Source organism: Rattus norvegicus, chromosome 3 (genome assembly GCF_036323735.1).
Source record: "Rattus norvegicus strain BN/NHsdMcwi chromosome 3, GRCr8, whole genome shotgun sequence".
NCBI classification, from domain to species: domain Eukaryota; kingdom Metazoa; phylum Chordata; class Mammalia; order Rodentia; family Muridae; genus Rattus; species Rattus norvegicus.
Genome location: NC_086021.1, coordinates 146608876 through 146630399, shown reverse-complemented (window position 1 = coordinate 146630399; position 21524 = coordinate 146608876). Strand labels below are relative to the sequence as shown.

The 21524-nt window shown below is 39.4% G+C and overlaps 1 pseudogene; it reads right to left on the bottom strand.

Moving 5' to 3' along the window:
* Window positions 1-746: 746 nt before the first annotated feature.
* Pcbp2-ps6 (poly(rC) binding protein 2, pseudogene 6) overlaps window positions 747-21524 on the bottom strand; it is a 58926-nt pseudogene continuing 38148 nt past the window's right edge.

Sequence of the window (21524 nt, the reverse complement as noted above, 5' to 3'; positions counted from 1 at the left end):
GAACAAATTCAGTCACTTTTAATTACTGAACTTTAAAAGGTTGAAAATAAAACTCGTATTAACGCATGTAAGTTTATCCAGCATCCGAATGGGGTCTGCAAAGGGGATTACTTTTACATTTGCCTGTTAATTCTAGCATGACATGTAGTATTTGAGTTTCAGCTCTAAAATATTCAATTGTATTAAATTTTTTGGAAGGATAAGAAAATCCCAAAAGATAACAATTATTTTGACAAGTAAACCATATGCACAAAGGTCATTTAGATTTTGGTCTGTCAAAGTAAGAATTTATTTTTTTCTTTTATTGAAAATAAGTATTTTCTCACATAATATACCCTGATTAAAGCCTCCCCTTCTACTCTTCCTAGTTTTTTCCCACTTCCTTCTCATCTAGATCCACCCCCATTTCTGTCTCTATTAGAAAACAAAACAAAATATTCTAAGGGATAGTAATGAAATAAAATAAGGCAAAGCAACAACTAAAACATCAGAATTGGGCAAAAGAAGGAAATGAAATAGGTCACAAGAGAAGGCACAAGAAATTGAGACCCGCTAATTCACACACTCAAGAATTCCACAGACATATTAAACTGAAAGCTAATGACATATGCACAAAGGATATGTAGTTTAAAAGGACAGAAGAGAATATATATATAATAAAAACAACAATTAGTTATTTTTGTGTATATTTGATCCTTGGCGTGCTATTATGAGACACGAAACTTCCAAAGATGCCATTGAGTTCATTTTCTTTTTTTTTCCAGTCCATCTTTTAATTTTTTTGAAAAATTCCTGACAATACAGAACTAAACTGAAATGTATTAATAATCCACTCTTACATTTCCATGACAAACAAAAATTCATGAGCCAAAACAAAACAAAACAAAACAAAACAAAAAACAGAAAACAAAAAAGCAGGGAGAAGCTTATAAAACTAAATATAGATATCTCAGCATAACTGCTGAACAGAGAAAAGAATTAAAACACTTTAATTAAAAAATCATGAGTGGATGATAAAGTGTGTAGAAACTGAAAATTTATAAACTATTTAAAACCTGGAATCGCTGACTGTTCAGAAGCTACACAGATGGATCATGGCTGGTGATGAACAGCAGAAAGGGATTATGGATGAATCTGTTCTGTTCTAGTTGCTCCCCATGCCGCCTGTCTCCGGGGAAAGGCTGACATTGATTAGATACTGAGGCAGCCTAATGCTGGCAGCAGATCCAGTGATGGTAACCTGCCGATCAGTAGATCCTTCCACTGGGTTTTTCAATTTTGATCTGCGCCCAGACATCTGACCGATCTCATTGATTTTGGCTCCCTAATGCCTAATTATGCAGGCAATCAAATCATTTGGAATGGTGAGTTCATGAGAAGTAGTTTGAGCAGATGCGTCCAAACCTTTCACCTCTGGAGAGCTGGATTCAATGCCACTGAATCTGGTGTTGCCATGGGTCATGGGAAAATGAGACTGTTGCATTGCTAACCGGTGCAGCTTGGTCAAATCTGGCTGTGGAACGGCATAACGTCCTTGAATGGTATAGGCCTGACCACCTGTAAAGATGACTGGAGAACTGGAGGCTTGGGCAGATACGGGATGGTCACGCCCTTGGGGGACTGGGAGAGAGTCTTCAACATGACCACGCAGATCTGTTTGACACACTCAATGATGGATTGCGGAATGCCAGCAATAGTGATTGCCCGCTCAGTTGAGTTGGGGAGCATATCCCCTGCCACCTGGACCTGAACCCCCGTACTCTCTCTTATTTCCTTGATCTTGCAACCACCTTTTCCAATAAGAGAGCCACACTGGCTAGCAGGAACCACCAGCCATACGGTAACCCGGGGTCTACTGGCAGCTGTGCTATTGGTCATAGAGCTGCTTATGTCCTCTTCCAGTTTGTCAATGATCATAGCAAAGGATTTGAATTAGAAGAAGGCATTAGTCGGTCCAGCCAAAGTGATAATTCTCTCAGGACAATTCCCTTCTGAGATGCTGATACGTGCACCACTCTCCTTGCGCATCTTCTTAACAGATTCTCCATCCTTTCCGATGATACTGCCAACTTCCTTTCCGTGCATAAGTAGCCTGATGGTGAGAGTGACATTTTATTCACCTTCAATCACACCAGTGTCCGTGTCTAGCAGTTACAGGGAGGTGGACTTTGAGTGGTCTAGTCTTTGGTTGCTGGTGAGAATGAAAACTAAAAACTGGAGGTGCGAGCCAACTGAGGGGAAAAGGGGAATGGGCGGGCAGGGGAAGGGCGGGAGGCCAGGGGAGGAACAATAGGGGCGGGGCGGGAAGGAGAGCCCCCCCCACCCCACCCCCCCCCACCCCCCCGCTAGCGGGCGGAGGAGCGGGTGGAGGAGTAGGAAGTGGGGAAGAGACCCCGGGCGGGTGGAGGGCAGGCAGGCAGACAGGAGAGGGCAAAGGCTGCAGCTTGGGCTGCTGCCTCTGCTGGTCTGGGCGAGTTCACTTTCAATTAGCCATCTATTGCTGGAAACACAGCCTGCCTTTAAGAGCAGTTTGCTTCCCCAAGTGACAAACTCCTCCTCAATGAGTTTTCTTCTACCGGTGATTTATTCTATAGTGTTATTAAAACAATTTGTATTGGGTGTCAGTAGACTAATTTAAAGGATGTCAAAGAAATTTTCTTGGTACAACACAGGTATGGATGTCTTTGCACGTATTCACCTTCATGACAAGTATGACTCTTACTGATTTGGAACATACACTAAGCATAGCTCTACAAGTTACAAGTATTCTGGGGATGAGTGTTCCCATGCTACATAATGACGACTTGTACTTTATGCTGCTCCCCCATGATAGATACTCTGTACTTGGGCAGTCGTTCTTGTGAATCCCAACATACCTTGGCTAAAATTCTGGTCTCTGGCCTTGGGTCCATGTTTCCTTTCAAGAGCTCCATGAGATCCTCCCTACTTCGACTACAGATTTTTATAAAGCTGGGATTATATACTTAATTAAGAATCCTAAATATAAAATGTAAAAATAAAAAAGTCTAAAAATTCCAAACAAAATTAATGCTAGTTCACTTGAAAGAATGCAGCTTTTTTTAAATCTTAAGTGAGGAGTTAAAAAGATTTTTAAATTTGTTAAATAATATCATTTATCTTTCTAATTTTTAAATATCTAAGAAGCAAATGTTATTTTAAAAATTAAAAAATAAATAAATGTTATTAATATTAATATATAATTGCTATATTATATTTGAAAAATAACATATACCAATAATGGTTGTATACCTTTGCTTTAACTTATACTAGCTTCAGTATCAAAAATTATATATCAAGCAGAGAAAAATACCTTCAGTTTCTCCATAACTTTTTCAGTGTGAAAGAGGTACTTGGATGGATGAATGAATGAATGAGTGGATGGAGGGTTAGATGAGAGATAGATAGATAGATACCTGATAGATACCTGCTTTATATGACTACTTTTCCAATGAATGCATGACCAGTTCCATTTTTTAGGTATCCAACTGTGATGGTTTGTATATGTTCAGCCCAGGGAGTAGAAGGGTGTGTCCCTGTTGTAGCAGACACGGTACTGTGAGTGTAGGCTTTAAGACCCTCATTTAAGACCCTGTCTGGAAACAAGTATTCTGCTAGCAGCCTTCAGATGAAGATGGAGAACTCTCAGCTTCTCCTGTCCATGCCTACTTGGAATGTTGCCATGCTACTGCCTTGATGATAACAAACTGAACCTCTGAACCTGTAAGCCAGTGCCAGTTAAATGTTGTCCTTAAAGAGTTGCCTTGTTAATGGTGCTTGTTCACAGCAGTAAAACCCTAACTAAGATAGAAGTTGATACAAGGGATTAGGGTATTGCAGTGATTGGTCTAACCATGCTTTTGTTTGGAAGAATGTGGATTTGGGGACTTTGTATTTAGAAAGCAGTGGAATGCTTTAAATGGGGCTTAGTGAGCCATTCTAGTAAGAATATGGAAGACTTTGTTGCTGTGAGTGATTTGAACTGTGCAGACTTGGATCAAGAGGTTTCCATGGAGAAGATCTTCAGTATGTGGCCTAGAGGCTGTTTTAGTGGTATTTTGGTAAAGAATATGTCTGCTTTTTGCCCTTGTCTGAAGAGTCTGCCTAAGGCTAAGGAGAAGAGATTGAGACAAAAAGTCTCAGACATGCCCATCACAGACTGTGTTCTCTGGCTAAGTCTCATGAAAAGATTTTGAATAACCACAGCAAGCTTAAAAAGGAAAAATATAAAATATATTATTCAAGTATTAAAGGGGCACCAGGAAGTGAAACGGAGCAGAATCCTGTGAAGGATATTACATTGAATTAAGAGAATGGTGACACTGGGGCAAGATCCTACCCAGCTATATTTGGATCCAGGCACAGTACACGCCTTTAATCCCAGGAGAAAAAGCCAAGCATATCTCTGAGTTCAAGGCCAGCCTGAGAAAGAGCAAGTTCTAGATGAAGAAAAGCTTAAATTCAGGTATGGCAGGAAGCACCTTTAATTCCAAATCTTTGAGTTCAAGGTCAATCTACAGAGCAAGATCCAGGACAGCCAAATTTAGGCAGTGAAGGAATTGGAAAAGAGGAAGCTAGGATTATACAATAGAACAAGGGGGTCATATTCCAGCTCCTGAAAGCAGCAGAGCTTGGCAGCATCAGCCATGTTGCTCTGGCTATACAGTGAAAAATAGAAGGGACTACTGGGATAATTGATGCTGGTTGGCTGAAGCTAAGAAATTAGCTGTGATTAAGAAGAGACCAGCATCACTGAGATAAAATCTTCTGGAAAGTATTTTCTCAGAGCACAAAGAAGCTATGTTTCAGAGATGGATTAAGGTTGTGTCTTCTTCTGCAGCTGTATTTGATAATGATTAAGAGTCACCCATGTGGTACTGGTTTTGAAGGCATGAAGGAGTCATGAAGAGCAGCTGAGACTTGGCACTGTGACAGGCCATGGAAGGTAAGGTGCATCCTCAGTTACAGGGTCATCCAAAGGATTTGAGACTTGGCACTGTGAAGAAAGCCTATAAAAGTCTCTTGGTAAAGCCTAGTTGCAGCAGAAGTCCCCAGTGTATCGAAGATGCCAGGAACATGGAATGGTCACCAAGAACAGCAACAGTAACCTGAGCTTAGAGTGCTCCAGAGGGCAGAGCTAAAAAAGTGACCTCAGCCCTTTGGAGGAGCCCAGAATATCATGTGTGTGTCCCAAACATTGAAACAAGAAGCGGTAACATTGAAGTTGTCGTGGAGAACCCAAGATGTTCAAAATGCCAGAGTCAGTCTATCTGCTGAGGAAAACTGCTGACAGGGAATGGAACCAGCACGGGAGAAAGAAGTTTCTTATAGTCAACAAAGGTGCAAAAGGAGTTGGAGATCTGAGGACAGCTTTGATATCAGACAAGGAGATGAAGAGTTTGGAGTGTGTCCAGCTGGCTTCCTGTCTTGCTTTGGGGATTACGGTTAAGTGATTGGATGAATCTCAGAAGATACTTTGAACTTCAGACTTAAAATATTGCTGAGGCTGCTATAGACTATGGGGATTTTGAAGTTGGACTAAATGTATTTTGCATTTTGCTCTGTTTAGGTATGGCCCCCATAGACCCATATGTTTGAACAAGCCTATGGGGGCCACAGTGGAATGTGATGGTTTGTATTTGATCATTCCAGAGAGTGGCACTATTAGAAGGTATGGTCCTGTTGGAGTAGGTGTGGCCCTTTAGGAGTAGGCATGGCACTGAGGATGTGGGCTTTAAGACCCTCATCCTAGCTGCCTGGAAGCAAATATTCTGCTAGCAGCCTTCAGATGAAGATGTAGATCTCTCAGCTCCTCCTGCACTATGCCTGCTTGGATGCTGCCATGTTTCTGCCTTGATGATAATAAACTGAACCTCTGAACCTGTAAGCCAGCCCCAATCAAATGTCCTTATTAGAGTTGCCTTGGTCATGGTGTCTGTTCACAGTAGTAAAACCCTAACACACCAACAATTCACAATATTAAGTAGTAGAGTTGCCTAGTGTTCACAAACATATATATTTCTCTCTAATATCTAGTGTCATTAACATTATTTGCAAATATTGTTTTCTTCCAAAGGACACATATGCCTTCTAGGTTCTCTTTAGACAGCAAGCTGTTTGCTAAAGTAGGGGAGAACAGCAACAATGGTCTTTTGTAGATGAAGAAAAAAATTATATTCACAAAAATTGTATATATATACAATTTATATATGCATATATAATTACATATATATGACTTAAAAATGGCCAATATAAACTAACAATTCTGAATCACAATACTGTTTAATAAATTGAGGAATGATCATAAGCCTCAACAAAGATAGTGATATCAGTGAAGAAAACAGGATAAACTCGAAAATAAGTGCATGTATCAATCAGAAGCAAGATCTATATAATATACCCAATAGGGTAGAGCATAGTCATTTCACTATTTGCTAGAAGCAGAGCCCACATTGTAGGAGACTGATACCTATTTAAGTCACTATTTCTAAAGGAATTCAAGCTTTGAGAAGAAATGGAGAAGTAGTAAAATAAGCATATCTATCCATCTCCATGAGGACTCCGTAAAGATTAGTAAGGTGGGAAACCCTCCAGCTTACCCATCACCCTACTTAATAGCAACAAATGATGCTTATGTTACTAGAGTGTACTTACTCCTTCAGCTCTAATGAGATATTAGCAAATCATTTAGGCCTCATCCTCTTTTCCATTTCACAGACAAATACCTATTTAAATAAAACACATCGAGCTATAGGCCACCAAATCCACTTTGCTACAGAAAGAGAACATACTGGAACTTCCATAACTTCCATAGTAGGGCATTGTGGAATAACTCCATCTGAAGTGTTTCTTAGTGTGATGCTTTAAATAGGTTTGCCCACGCACACCCAGATTATATATTTAAACGCTTGGCCATAGGAAGTGGCACTGTGAGGAGATGTGGCCTTATTGGTGAAGGTTTGGCCTTGTGGGAGGAAGTGTATCATTGTGCAGGTTGAGTTTTGAGGCCTCCTCTCCTATGCTCAGAATTTACCCAGTACAGAAGAGTTTCTTCCTGGCTGCCTTCGTATCAAGATATAGAACTCTCTGCTTCACCAACATCATGTCTGCCTGCATTCTGACATGCTTACTGTCAGGATAAAATGGAATGAACCTCTGAAACTGAAAGCCATCCCCAGTGAAATATTCTCCCAATATAAGAGTTGCTTGGTCTTGGTGTCTCTTTAGAAGAATGAAACTGCAACTAACACATTTAGTGTTCTAATTAATTTCTGAAGCATTTTGCAAGATCTTAACTAAGCAGACACCCTTCCCCATCCTTTCTCATTTGGAAAGGATTCTTAATTTAAAGCATTCTCTCTTTTCAAGAAGTAAGAAGTCTATAGTTTATAAAAATAATATCTCCTTTGGGTGGACTTTGGAAAATTGTCTAGATAGATACAAGCTATAATCGAAAAGGGTAGAGATCTTAATCATTACAGTTTGATGACATTTATTATGAAAATGAATTTATATATTTATGCTCAAAAGATATTTTAGGAGCTCACACCACACATAGCCTGGTTGAAGCTCTTTGTGTCAAGGTCATCACTATGAACCTTTGTCAATGTGGAAATGAGCTCTAGGAGTGGGCAAAAGCAATTAGTAAGTTACAATTAAGTGATACATTCTTTTCTTACAATAATCACCAACAGGGGTCCCAAGAGAACTTTGTGCTAAGCCTGACTTCCATTCTATTGTATGGCTCCTCTCCATTAATTAGGGAAACTCATGAAGCATATATTTATCTGCTCCTGACAGGTCAACATCTGGATTCTCTAACTCACAACTTTACAACTGACAGTACATTTTGTAAAGTAACTCTGAGCTTCTCTCAAGAATAATCCCCATACATGTTCTAAAAATGAAAAGAGACTGCAAAAGTTTGTTTCAATAGGGAGAGAAGCAGTTGCTTTTATTGAGCAAGGGAAGTAACCCCGACCTTTCAGTGGTTTGGTGAAAAACAAAGTCATTGCTCATCTATCGTACATCTGTCATGAGCCAGGGTTCTTTCTTGGTTGTACCAATGCTTTGCTTCTATGATCACTGATGCAAGAAACAAGGAAAACATCCAGAACCATCAATAGCTACAACCTAGAAGTCATGAAGAGCACATATTCTGGCACTTTTCAGTGGCCAAACAACTGATATGAGATCATCTTATATTCCCAGACAGAGACGGGAAGTTAAAACAGGGAGAAAAGTGGGACAACATGCTAATTATGGCAACATATAAATTAACTGCAGGAAGATGCAGCTTGTGTTAAAATACATAGGAAAAGAAATTGCTAGAACAAATGTGTCAAAAAAAAAAAGGACAGTGTAATAATTATCTACTTGAACCAAATTTAAGCACTGTTTAATCAAACAATTTTTATGCTAATGTTATAAATAACTCCCATATATGAATCAGTCTAAAGGTTTGTTTAGATTACCAATTCCCTTAATATCTCATTTCTACAAGATTTTCCCCAGAGGTAACAGAGACCCAAGTGTCTGTGGCTAGCAACTGTTCATAAGTCTTAGTCACAGGCACTTTACTCATTTCAAAAAATATATAAAAATAAATCACACTGATAAATATACTCCAGTGTTCTGACTTTCTAAAGTCTTTTCTCCGATGACATCCTATGTTCTTTGCAGCTAAACATACCTATTTAGTAAGAGTAATGGTTATTTCTTTGTCCCATTAAAGCAAAATTCTGTACAATACCATTTTTGGAACATTGTGCAATTTTTTACTCTCCTAATTCTTTCTCAGAGTGATACCTGAACATCCCATATTATCTTAGTTCAAGGACAAGTAGCTAATAGGCATCCGATGATTCAATTTATTTAAATTGAGCTGTGTGAGTGACCTGAATGGGCTGTCTTATTTAATGAAGGAAAGTCTTACTGCATTTTCCTGCTCAAGGAGTTTCATAGAGAGTTGTTGTCAGCAGGTGGGAGACAGAAGGGAAGGAGGGAGGAATTGCATTAATGCCAAAGTCATAGATTCCACAAAAGCCTCCTAGTAAGAATCTGATAACATGGGATGCAAGGAGTGAAAGGATTTCTGTCATCTGCATAAGGGGCAGTAAAAACAGGTCAAGCCAAAGCAATCAGTAGAATTTATTCAAACATCTGTAGTTTCTTGTGGCATTTAATGAAAATGTCCTTATTAGCTCTTGCTTTTCTCCAGAGTACAAATAATTTTCTACTCAATTTACCCTTGACAATTTACAGACACGAAGATCTTTTTTTCAAATAGGCTTTCCATAATGTAGAAAGAAGGATGATTTATGATGTTCTTTGTAAGGTTAGAGAGAAAGGTTCAGAAAGGGAATAACTTTAATACAAAGAAATTCAAACAAAAGACTAGAGAGATGGCTGGGTATGGAAAGTGCATGCTGCATGAACATGGAGGCTTAAGTTTGGATCCTATGTAAAAATCAGACAAGTCTGAGATACCAGTGATGAGGGTGGAGATAGCAGTCCCAGAAGACTTATGACCAAGAGTCTTATTTATTTGACAAGTGCCAGGTTCAGGAAGAAATGCTGCCTCAGAAAATAAGGTGAGGAAGGTCAAAAGATTAAGTGGTAATTAAAGTGGAGCAATAGAACAAGCAAGAGGTACTTGGTGAGTTTATCCAACACAGGGATCCTTATAAAACACCACTAATTAGTAAGATCATTTCAAAATAGAACTTTAAAGATAAAATGAAAGAGTTCAAGCATATTTACTCTGCATGGGTGGACAATCTTCTTCCCAGAAGATATTGATTTTTAAATGAAAATTATAATATAAAGCAGGGAATACCTTCTTATGACTCACTGGCCAGAATTGCCCCAGAGGTCTGTAAATTGATACATATAATGTCCCTTTATTACCCAACTTAAGTAAATGGAAAGACCCTATTCTACAGACAGAACACACTTTATCTTCAGGACATAGAGAAATGAATCTTAAGCCCAACAGGAAGCTTCCTCCTGGCTAGATTTCACAGTGATGGAAGGCACTGTGCAAGCTATGCAGGGAGAAAGACATGAGTGGTCTTAGCCATTGCTGGACCCTGCATGCTGCCATAACCACCCGTCACACAACTTTTGCCTCCTGGTAAAATAGTAGCATGACCATTACAGGATAACAATTGCTTTCTAATTGGATTTGAGCTTGCTCCAGAGGAAGGAATTTCGTGCTCAGTACTGTTACACTGAACAAAAGCCCTGGTCATAGGCTCTATGGTAGACTCTACTACTGTTATTTTACTAAATTATTAGGCTGTCAAATTGCCTTCTAAATATCTAGTCTCAGACTCACAGACTGAGATGCTCCTAACGTTGAATGGAGAAGCTTCGTTTTGTAGGGACATCATTCAAAAGAGAAATGGAAAAGTGATCAAATGGTTGATAATGAGAGACTGCATGCTCAGCCCTGAACAGGATTTGTATATTAACTACCTTCATCCACCTATTGCTTATAGGAATATTACAGAAGACAAGACACAGAGAATAGTTCCTGTAAGACAGGGCAGAGGTCTGTGAAATACCGTCTTCAGGACATGGCATGGCTATTACAGTCATGAACTCACAGCAGCTATGGCTACCTCCACAAGAGCTATATAAAATCAAGCCAGAATTTTCACATAGATGGGGTAGAGAATCACTGGGCCCCACCTGTTACTGATACAATAGGCAGTGAAAGGTTACATGGTCAGGGGCAGGAGAAGTTATTAATTGTTTTGAGGACATGATCACTGGTATGTTCTCCATGGCTCAGTGGATGACCCTATACACATGCACATATGAGCAAAATTAATTGTATTTAGTAAGACATGCACACACACACACACACACACAAATCATAAAGTTGGGAGGAGCTTTAGGGAAAAATATGTGTGGTAAATAGAATCACATTTCATTGTATAAGTCTATGAAATTCCAATGGGAAAAAAGGGAAGATAAAAATAACTAATAGAACAAAGAGTGATAGACAAAGATACTCAAATCATCCTCTGCCCCCTACATGCATTCAGAGATACATGGCACACGTACCATTAGAAACTCAAACTGGATTCCTTTGCATATTTATCATACTTTTTTATTTTTCATGAATTTTTAATACTCATCAAAAATGCATTAACAGTTCTGTTTCACTTCAGCCTGGGGATCATTTACAAGTGATACTCACATCAACACAGCGGAAAGTCTACCTCAGCTGCAAAGTTTCAGCGTGTTTAGAACAGAGACTCATTAGCTCACTTAAGTCACTTACTTAAGTAAAGTCTGGATTTACCTTTGGAAACTTTCCTTACCAAAATGAATTCTGAAGAAATTCAAGAATTATCTTGGGAACAGGAATCATGGTCATGAGTCACACTGATGGAAAGTGAGGTCTTTATTCCTGAAGATATACATTTTCAGCAATATATGTTTGTTTTTTTTTTGTTGTTGTTGTTTTGTTTTGGATTTTTTATTTACATTTCAGATGTTATTCCTTATCCCAGTTTCCCAGACATAAGCTCCCTATCCCATCCCTATAAGGGTGTTCCCCTACCCAACCATCCCCCTTCCCGCCCCCCCGAAATTCCCCTACACTGGGGGTTCCAGCCTAGGCAGGACCAAGGGCTTCTCCTTCCATTGGTGCCCAACAAGGCCATCCTCTGCTACATATGCAGCTGTAGCCATGGGTCAGTCCATCTAAATCCTTTGGGTAGTTGTTTAGTCCCTGGGAGCTCTGGTTGTTTTGCATGGTTTTTCTTATGGAGTTGCAAGCCCCTTCAGCTCTTTCACTCCTTTCTCTAATTCTTCCAATGCTGATCCTGTTCTCAGTTCAATCGTTTGCTGCTAGCACTCGCCTCTGTATTTGACATGCTCTGACTGTGACTCTCTGGAGACAGCTATATCTGGCTCCTGTCAGCATGTACTTTTTAGCTTCATCAATCTTATCTAGTTTTGGTGAAAAGTACCTAAAGAAATGTTCAACATTCTTAGTAATCAGGGAAATGCAAATCAAAACAACCCTGAGATTCCACTTCACACTTGTAAGAATGACTAAGATCAAAAACTCAGGTTTTTGACAGATTCTGGCGAGGATGTAGAGAAAGAGGAATACTTCTCCATTGTTGGTAGGATTGCAAACTGGTACAACCACTCTGGAAATAAGTCTGGAGGCTCCTCAGAAATTTGGACATTCTACTACCTGAGGACCCAGCTATACCTCTCCTGGGCATATACCCAAAAGATGCTCCAACATACACAAAGACACATGCTCTACTATGTTCATAACAGTCTTATTTATAATAGCCAGAAGCTAGAAAGGACCCAGATGGCCTTCAACAGAGGAATGGATACAGAAAATGTGGTACATCTACACAGTGGAGTACTACTCAGCTACCAAAAACAATGACTTCATGAAATTCTTAGGCAAATGGATGGAACTGGAAAATATCATCCTGAGGCAGTTAACCCAATCACAGATAAACACACATGATATGCACTCACTGGCAAGTGGATATTAGCCCAAAGCTCGATTACCCAAGATACAGTCCATAGACCACATGAAGCTCAAAAAGGCAGACGACCAAAGTGATGATGCTTCACTCCTTCCTAAAAGGGGGAACAAAAGTATTCAGCAATATATATTTTTAAAATCAAGATATTTGATAGTGTTAAGAAACCTCTGCAACAAGAGCAGAAAATTGTCATTTGCACTCAAAGAAAAAATAGTTATATCCTATTATTTACGATTTCTGCACACAGAGCTTCATCTAAGATATTTATGTAGAAAGAGTCTACATTCTCAGTCTTTTATCCGCTGCACTCCTTCTTCCTGGGTTGGGAAGTGTGAGACAGAGGTAAAATGTCTGTGACAATTGTCATTCCTATCATAAGTCGGTCTCCTTTTTGTGTCTCTATTTAATAATTTTTTGACATATCATAAGCCTACACTAGAGTTCTACACACATAAATTATGACTTAATGAGTTTGGTGAGGGTCTTTGAACTCAGTGACAGAAAAAATGTATTTCTTTCATTCAAGACCAATAAGATACAAGTAAAATCCCAGAGATATAAAAAATATCCTCCTATACATAATGTATAATGTATAGTAATGAAAAGTTAAGCATGGACTTTATCAATGGCATGCATAATATGATGGTTGATGCTCACTTTAAAGTAACCCAGGAGATCATCAAATTAGAACTCTTTCCATAACTGAGAAATATCCTGATGGTCAAAATTAGGTAAAGACTCTGCTAATTCCAAAATTTTAGAATTATTCTTCAGTAATAGTCAAAAAGTATTCATTTGCTTCAAAATATGAGAGTGAATAATGGCGTGTTTGACAATATGAGAGTAAATCCATATCTGAAAAAAAAATGAAATAGGAAAGAGAAAAGGTAAAGCAGACAAATGCAGTTAATGTAATTGAGGCACAGTAAAAAAATAAATAAAAAGACTTGCATTAGAGATACAGCTATAAAACAAGCATCCATGGGAAAATGGGAAATGTGGATGCAGTGTGTAATGTCCTTAACTTTCAAAGTGATATGTTAACAGACACCATGGGAAGCTAATAAATCAAGTAACAGTAGTTGTGCTATGTGAAGTTAGGGAGGTTACCAACCTATAGGAAAAAATAGAAACAGAGATGAGTCCAAAGAGGAAAAAGATACATGATAAGCTTTAAATTCTTTGTAAATTCTAAAGGAATTTTTTTTGCAGATGGAACATAGAAATAAATGAATAACTGATTGAGAAACACATTACATTGATTTACAGCTCAGCACAGAACAGAGAACATCCATTTATAACTCTGATGATGAATAGAGATGTGGGTAGAAAACAAGGCTTTTCACAAGTATAAATTTTTAGCCATCTCCGAGATACAGAATAGTGAAGGGATCTGGGTTCAACAGGTTTAGGTAGAGGTGGACCCGAGCTTGGAATCCTGTCTTTGCTACTAATATTAGAGATATTGGCCTCCCTGAGGCACTGTTGCACAGCGAAACAGAAAGACTTGGACAGATACACCCCAACTTATCCTGGAGCAGCTGTGTTATGTTCGGGTTAATTCTAATAATCAAGACGACATGAATCACATATGCAAATCAAGTAATTTGTGTAATTAAAGGAAAATGAACTGGGAATAAACAAGAGCATGGGCCCTTTCAAGGGTGTGTACAAGAGTCCAATGTCAGTGACTTCACTTAACAGAGCCCACTGGGGATTCCTTGGAAGAGTGAAGCCACTGGAAAATATGGAGCTAGGAGAAAGCTTATCACCTTCTTAACTGGGTTATCAAAAATGAGCAAAGTATTTCCATAAGTATGTAAAGTATGTATACTTTTTTAAAATAGATCCATCAAATTAACACTCTCTCTCTCTCTCTCTCTCTCTCTCTCTCTCTCTCTCTCTCTCTCTCGAACAGAGGAGTGCAGAGATAGTGGTCTGAGTGTAAAATCACAGCAATTACCCTTTGTAGTAAAGGTGGCATTACAAGGGCATCATACACTTTGTCTCAGACTGTTTTCTAGGCAGGTTCTGTTAAGCTCAAAAAATATAATAAAGGTAAGAGAATGCCAGGGAGTAGTTATACTAGTATGACAAACAAAAGTATCTTCATTTTCACTGACCTGAATCAGAAGCCTAACATTTTCTTCAATTATAAATGAAAGCAAGTGATCATAAATATTCTGGTTTTCTTTGACTTCTATACCCATAGAAAACTGCAGGTGACTTGGAACCACACTCTTCTTGTTATTGTTTTAGAATGTGGTTTGCAGTTAGTGTTCCTTCAATAAATACCAAAGTAGTTTTTAAACTGACAACTATCTAATTATTTAAAGTGCTCACAAATAAACACTTTTTTCAGAGTTAAACCCATTAATTTGTATAATTAATGTGTGTTAATAAACAAGAAAAAACTATATTGGCTAGTGATGAACAATGTAGCTCAGTGACAGTGTTTGTCCCAAGACTGAAAGGAGAAAAATAAAAACTAGGTGAGCCGGGGTTACCATCTGGAACTTGGGGTCTCCTATGTATCTTCAGGTTGTGAGTACAAGGTAATTGGTTGTGACTGCTGTAGGGCCAAGACTCTCAGTTCTCCCAAGCTATGCATCCTTCTCTGTGTGGTGATATTTTCTACACATGGAAGATTTTCTTCCACCTGGGACAGAGGATGTGAATTCTCTATAATTTATTCTTAGATTATAAACACTCCTTTATTTTTAAGTTGATTATTATTTATTATTATTATATTTATTAATTATTATTATTATTATTTGGTTATTTTATTTATTTACACTTCAAATGCTGTCCCCATTCCAGGTCTCCCCTCTGCAAACTCCCCATCTCATACCCTCTTCACTTTGCCTCTAAGAGGTGCTCCCTGACCCACCTACCCACTCCCACCTTAGCCCTTTAGCATCCCCCTACGCTAGGGCAACAAGTCTTTACAGAACTAAGGGCCTTCCCTACCACTGATGCCAGATAAGGCCATCCTCTACTACGTATGTAGATGGAGCCATGGATCCATCCATGTATACTCTTTGGTTGGTGGTTTAGTCCTTGGGAGCTCTGAGGGGTCTGATTAGTTGATATTGCTGTTCTTCCTATGGGGTTGCCATCCTCTTCAGTTCCTTCAGTCCTTCCCCTAACTCTTCCATTGTAGTCCCGAGGCTCTGTCCAATGGTTGACTGTGAGTATCTGCATCTGTCCTAGTCAGAGGCTGGCAGAGCCTCTCAGAGGACAGTAATACTAGGCTCCTGTCTGCAAGCACATCTTGGCATCAGCAATAGTGTTGGGGTTTGGTATCTGCAGATGGATGGAATGTTCCCAAGGTGGGGCAGTACAGACCTCTTCTTTCAGTCTCTGCTCCATTGTCCCTGCGTTTCCTTTAGACAGGAACAGTTCTGGGTTTAAAAATTTTGAGATGGCTGTATGGCCCCATCCCTTAACTGGGGGGGCCATGTCTATCTGCTGGGGGTGATCATAAACACTCCTCTAAAAGAAAAACTTATTAAGGAAGGGTTCACCATAAAATATTTTCCCTTTCAATTAGTATGAAGTCAACTTATTGGTAATCTTTTAGCATCTTCAAAATCTCCTAACCATTTCTGTATCACATGGCTCAGTCATGGGATAACCACACATCCCTAATGGTGGCATTCTGCAAGATCTTCCTACCAAGGAGTAGATATGCTGGGAGATGCCACTAATTCTTCCTTGTACACTGCCCCTCAATGAGAGGTGAGAACAGGGATTTTGAAGCAAGAACAGAGCTTGAAGCCAGTTTCTTTTCATTTCAACTGCAGTTCTAGTTCAAAAGCAGCTTCAATATATTGGTATTTTTCATGTCGCCAGATGATGGATGGCATATTTTACCTAAATGCCCCAGGATCTGGCATTCAACCTCTGGCAATGTCTTCATGTTGGTAAATCACTCGTTTAACAGGTAATAATTGAGCTTCCTGGAGGAAAGAATGGTTAGGCTACAAAGTGAAGCAAATGTTGTAGCTATGTGAGGATGGAGGAAAGGCACAGGAGCCACACATACCCGAGGCAGAAGTGAGCAAAATCAGCAAGTGAGACCCAGTGGTTGATGCAGAGAGAGGCAGGGAAGAGCTGGTTGGAATGGTGCTACAGTCCTAATATCCTAAGAGAATGCAAGCATCTCTGTAGGATGGACTCTGACCTTCATTTTGAAAAGAACATTCAAGCTACATGATGAAAGGGAGATGGAGAGGGGGTGGGCAGGTGACACATAGCCTGGTGGGAGCTTCGAAGAGGCCTTTTGTCATTCTGCTCTTGTAGTGTACAGCAACATAATCAGAGATGAAGGGAATGCTCTCTATCTGCCCTGGCTGACGAAATAGAGTGTAACCACATGTGACCACTGAGCACTTAAAATCTGGCTAATAGTAAGAAGTGAATTTTAAGTTGTACTGAACTATAATTTACTTAAGCGCATGTTGCAAAACTGGGTGTGGCATCTCAGCCCCGTAATCCTGGAAGCCAAGCATTCATTCAATACAAATCCAGTCTTGTCTGCATAGTGAGTTCATGACCAGCCTGAATTATATAAGACAACGTTATCTCAGCTCTACTCCAAAATAGTAATAATGATGATAATGATAATAATAATAATAATAATAATAATAATAATAATAAATTTTGAAGTACTAGGGTTATACTTTAGCAGTGGAGTTCTTGTCTAGTTTGTACAAAGTTTGGGGTTGTAGACCCACAAAAATAAAAGTAATGGGTTGGGGATTTAGCTCAGCGGTAGAGCACTTGCCTAGCAAGCGCAAGGCCCTGGGTTCGGTCTCCAACTCCGAAAAAAAGAAAAAAAAATAAAAGTAATAATTCATATGGAGTTCATAGCACCCATCATAACCGACATAGACCCTTAGGAAAGAAATGGTGTACTGTGTTAGTTGAGAGATGGTATGAAGGAAACAGTGTGGTCCTGATGAAAATTTATAGAGTTATGTAGGCAAGCTTGGGTGTGACTGAGGCTAGGTAGATGGAAAAAGAACTAGCAAGTGTTGTGCTGGAGTTTCATGGTTAATCACTGGGCACTGATTCCTATTTAATCCTTGGAAATATTTCTGTCTTGTCAGCAAACATCAGCTTACAGATATCCCTAATAAGGAGCCCCTTGCTCTGCTACCTCGGGGTAAGTGCAACAGCTTTTAGGGAGAATTACAAAAGAAAGCTTAAGACAGAAAGGAGCTGAAGGGTCTAAGTCCTAGAAAAGCAAAAATGGGTTTGGGAGAAGTAGATTCTCCTACTTAATGGTTATGCCTAAGGCTTGTACTCAGCTACGGTCTGCCTCTCAAATTCTGCTGAGTAAATCTTTAAGAGCCCAGAGGCTGATTTGTATTAGTTTGACAACTCTGCACTGGCATGACTCATCAGCTGAGATAGGGGGTTGAGGTGTCACAGAGATACTCGGACCAGACCTGACAGCTCGTGGGTGTGAGGGGTGACAGCATTCCCATGTCATGGCGATGGAAACCATCCTCATCACAGAGAACTGCTTAGGTATCCACGAGAAGAGCCTTCGTTTGCCTCCTCAGAAAATCTGATTTACACCAAAATGTCAGATCCAGAGCTGCAGCATTAAAGCTAAATTCAGATTGAAAATGCTAAAAATACAATTACATTTTAAAAAAAACCCAGAAATGAATTGAATGATTCCATACCCTTGCTTGAGAAATGTCATTCAATGTAGGGCATGTGCCATCCAAACTCTGTCATGTGCCTCATGTGTTTGCCTCAGCTTTGCCTACCAAGAAGCAAAAGCAGTAAATTTGCAATGATTCCACTTCATCAGGAGATGGAAAGCCATTGAAACTGGTCCTGATGGAGGGGGGAATTTTCTGTATTCAAAGCCTGTACTGAAGATTTGGGTTTAGAGGAGAACAAAGAAAACGCTGTTCATTGTGGAGGCTGAACAATGATCAGACCTTGGATTATACAAACTTTTAAAATACCACCCTAATTCTAAAGTGTAGTATTTTTTCTTCAGAGATGTGAGCCGTGGCTATGTAAATGCCTGCCTTATCATAATTAGTTTTCTGATTCTCAAGTATTGTGGGATACAAACGGAAATGGGGGTTGTTAAACAGATGCCTAGAATTCCTAGTTGGGTCCTAATTAGGAGAAAATGATAAAAAAAGACTTGTGTGATTCAACTAGACAAGAGGGGGAAAAGAGAAGGTGGGGGGGAGGGAGAAGAAAGGGGCGGAAAAGTGTAAGGTAAAAAGTTGTCAGCCTCTGCACTTTGGATGCTGCTTCTGTTGTGATGAGCAGCTGGCCAACTTCCTCACGTTCACATTCCCAAACACAAAAAGTGACTTGCTTAGGGGTGAAAAGCAAAACTGGATTTTAGTGAAATCTAGAAATCTAAACATTAAAATGTACACATTTGTTACATAGTGATGCTTATATGGCTTAGGATGTAGATGCTGTGTTTGTGTTCTGAATGTACATATATACAGGTCACATACACAGGTAAATAACTCAAATACCGGTAAAGTTCCACTGAAATAACAATAAAACTGTGGGGTTTCCCGCCACTTGTTCATGGGACTTCCTCTCAGCTGCTCCATTTAGGTATGTGAAGGAATCAGAGAAAGAACTGGAAGAGCTTGAAGGGGCTCGAGACCCCATATGTACAACAATGCCAAACAACCAGAGCTTCCAGGGACTAAGCCACTACCTAAAGACTATACATGGACTGACGCTGGACTCTGACCCCATAGGTAGCAATGAATATCCTAGTAAGATCACCAGTGGAAGGGGAAGCCCTTGGTCCTGCTAAGACTGAACCCCCAGTGAACGTGATTGTTGGGGGGAGGGCGGCAATGGGGGGAGGATGGGGAGGGGAACACCCATAAAGAAGGGGAGGGGGAGGGATTAGGGGGATGTTTGCCCGGAAACCGGGAAAGGGAATAACACTCGAAATGTAAATAAGAAATACTCAAGTTAATAAATAAAAAAAATGTAAAAAAAAAGAATTGATTAAAAAAATAAAGTTGGAAGAGAAGAAAGATTTGTTGAAAAGCCAGGCAAGAGGAGTTCAAGGCACTGCACAATGGGTCCTAGAACAGTCTGGGGACATATAGGGTAAAACCTTGTCTCTAAAATACTCTGAAAATAACCTATACACTAAATAATTCATGTTGCAATAGTCCATTGTCATCTTCATTGACTTTATTAAAAATTGTTAAAGCTTTACCCTTCTTTGCACTTTTGAATAATTTGAGAGCAAGAAAGTTTAGTTTTCTATGAAATTTTAAAATCATAGAAGCCTAGTAAATGTGTAAAGTACCCCTTTTAATTTTAATATTTCCTCTGTGGACTCAAGAACACCCATGATATGCAAATATATGCAAGTAGTTTGGTATTAACATACTGACCCAGAAGCATTGTCCTGGAAACAAAATAAAAATAAAAATCAGAGAGCGTTGTTTTAAGCACCAGGAAGAATGAGAATGCTGGCTGGCTGCCTAGTACTCAACATTCACTTCCTTCCCATATTTTTTTCTATGACACAGGGACATGTTTGTTGTCCTACCCCACTGCTGTTTGCAAGGCAAAGTCCTTTTCTGAAGAGAAATTCAGTGCTAGACCAACTATGGAAAAGTTCCAAATTGCACTTTTCTCTGAATGGTTTCATAAAACTATGTTTAAGAAAAATCTGAAAAATGCATTAAGATTTTTTGAAGTTAAGGTATAATTACACCATTTTATTCTTTGATCTTTTTGATCCCTCTAACCTTGCTCTGTCTCTCAAATCCAGGACTTTTTTCCTTTAATTATTGTAACACACAAACACAAATGCACACACACAAACACATACACACAACTATATCTATGTATTATATGTATATATATGATATAAATGTATATGATATGCATGTGTATGTTTATATATGTAAAGGAGTGGTCCTGATGCTTTGATTTAATTGGGAATCTGTGGTTACTGAGGCTGAAGTTCCTTGCCCCTAATTGGTTTTTGTTCTATCAATAAAGATGCCAGTAGCCAATGGCTAAGCCCAAGGCAGGACACAGAATTGAGAGGGTAGGACAGACACAGTGAGAATCAGGAAACTGAAAAAGACCGAGGGGAGACTCAGTAGTGGCAGGAGAAAAGGCCAACCAGCCATATGAGTTTTCCAGGTAAGTGGTCACTGGCCATTTCCCCATTGGGCCTGAGGTAGCAGGCAAAAATTTAGGAGTGCTCAGTCATTGAATTAGCCAAGGCATTTCAAAATTAACTGGCATGTGTTTCTGTTTTCTATTTTAGGATGCTGGGAACTTAAAGCAGTGTACATAAAACAACACACTACAAATGTATGTCTAATATATCTTGTACATATATGATTTCAGGGCTTTGAACTGTTTCTTATCATTTCCACTGAAGAAGATACCTTGTTGTATGAAGTAATTTAATAATGATTTAATCAAGTCAATGGCCTGCTACCTAGTACCAGGGTTCTGCTACGGAGTAAAGATGTATGCACAGCTGTGAAATATACTTCCTGCTGGAGGGGTTCAGTGTTTGGTGGGAATTCCTTGAAGTTAGAGATTATCCAAGCTTTCTCTTTTGCTTTGAGACAGGGTTTCTTTATGTACACCATGCTGTCTGGGAACTCTCCTTGATAGATCAAGGTTGTCCTCATGTCACTCAGAGAAATCCACCTTCCTCTATTTCCTGAGCTCTGGGATTAAAGGTGATTGCCATTATAGGAAGCTCTTTAAGTGGAAGTGGAAAGGGTATGCTAATTGGAAAGGAAACGGAGAAGGTGGGTATTTAGAACCTGGTCAAGCATAAAGGTGTAAGTTTTTTGTGCTCCAAGATCCCAGAGAAGAGAGAGGCTACTTTCTCACATAGCAGTAGTGAGAGCAGACACATGGGACCCAACCCTTATTATCACCTACTGTGGCTGGGAGGAGAACAGAGCCACAAAG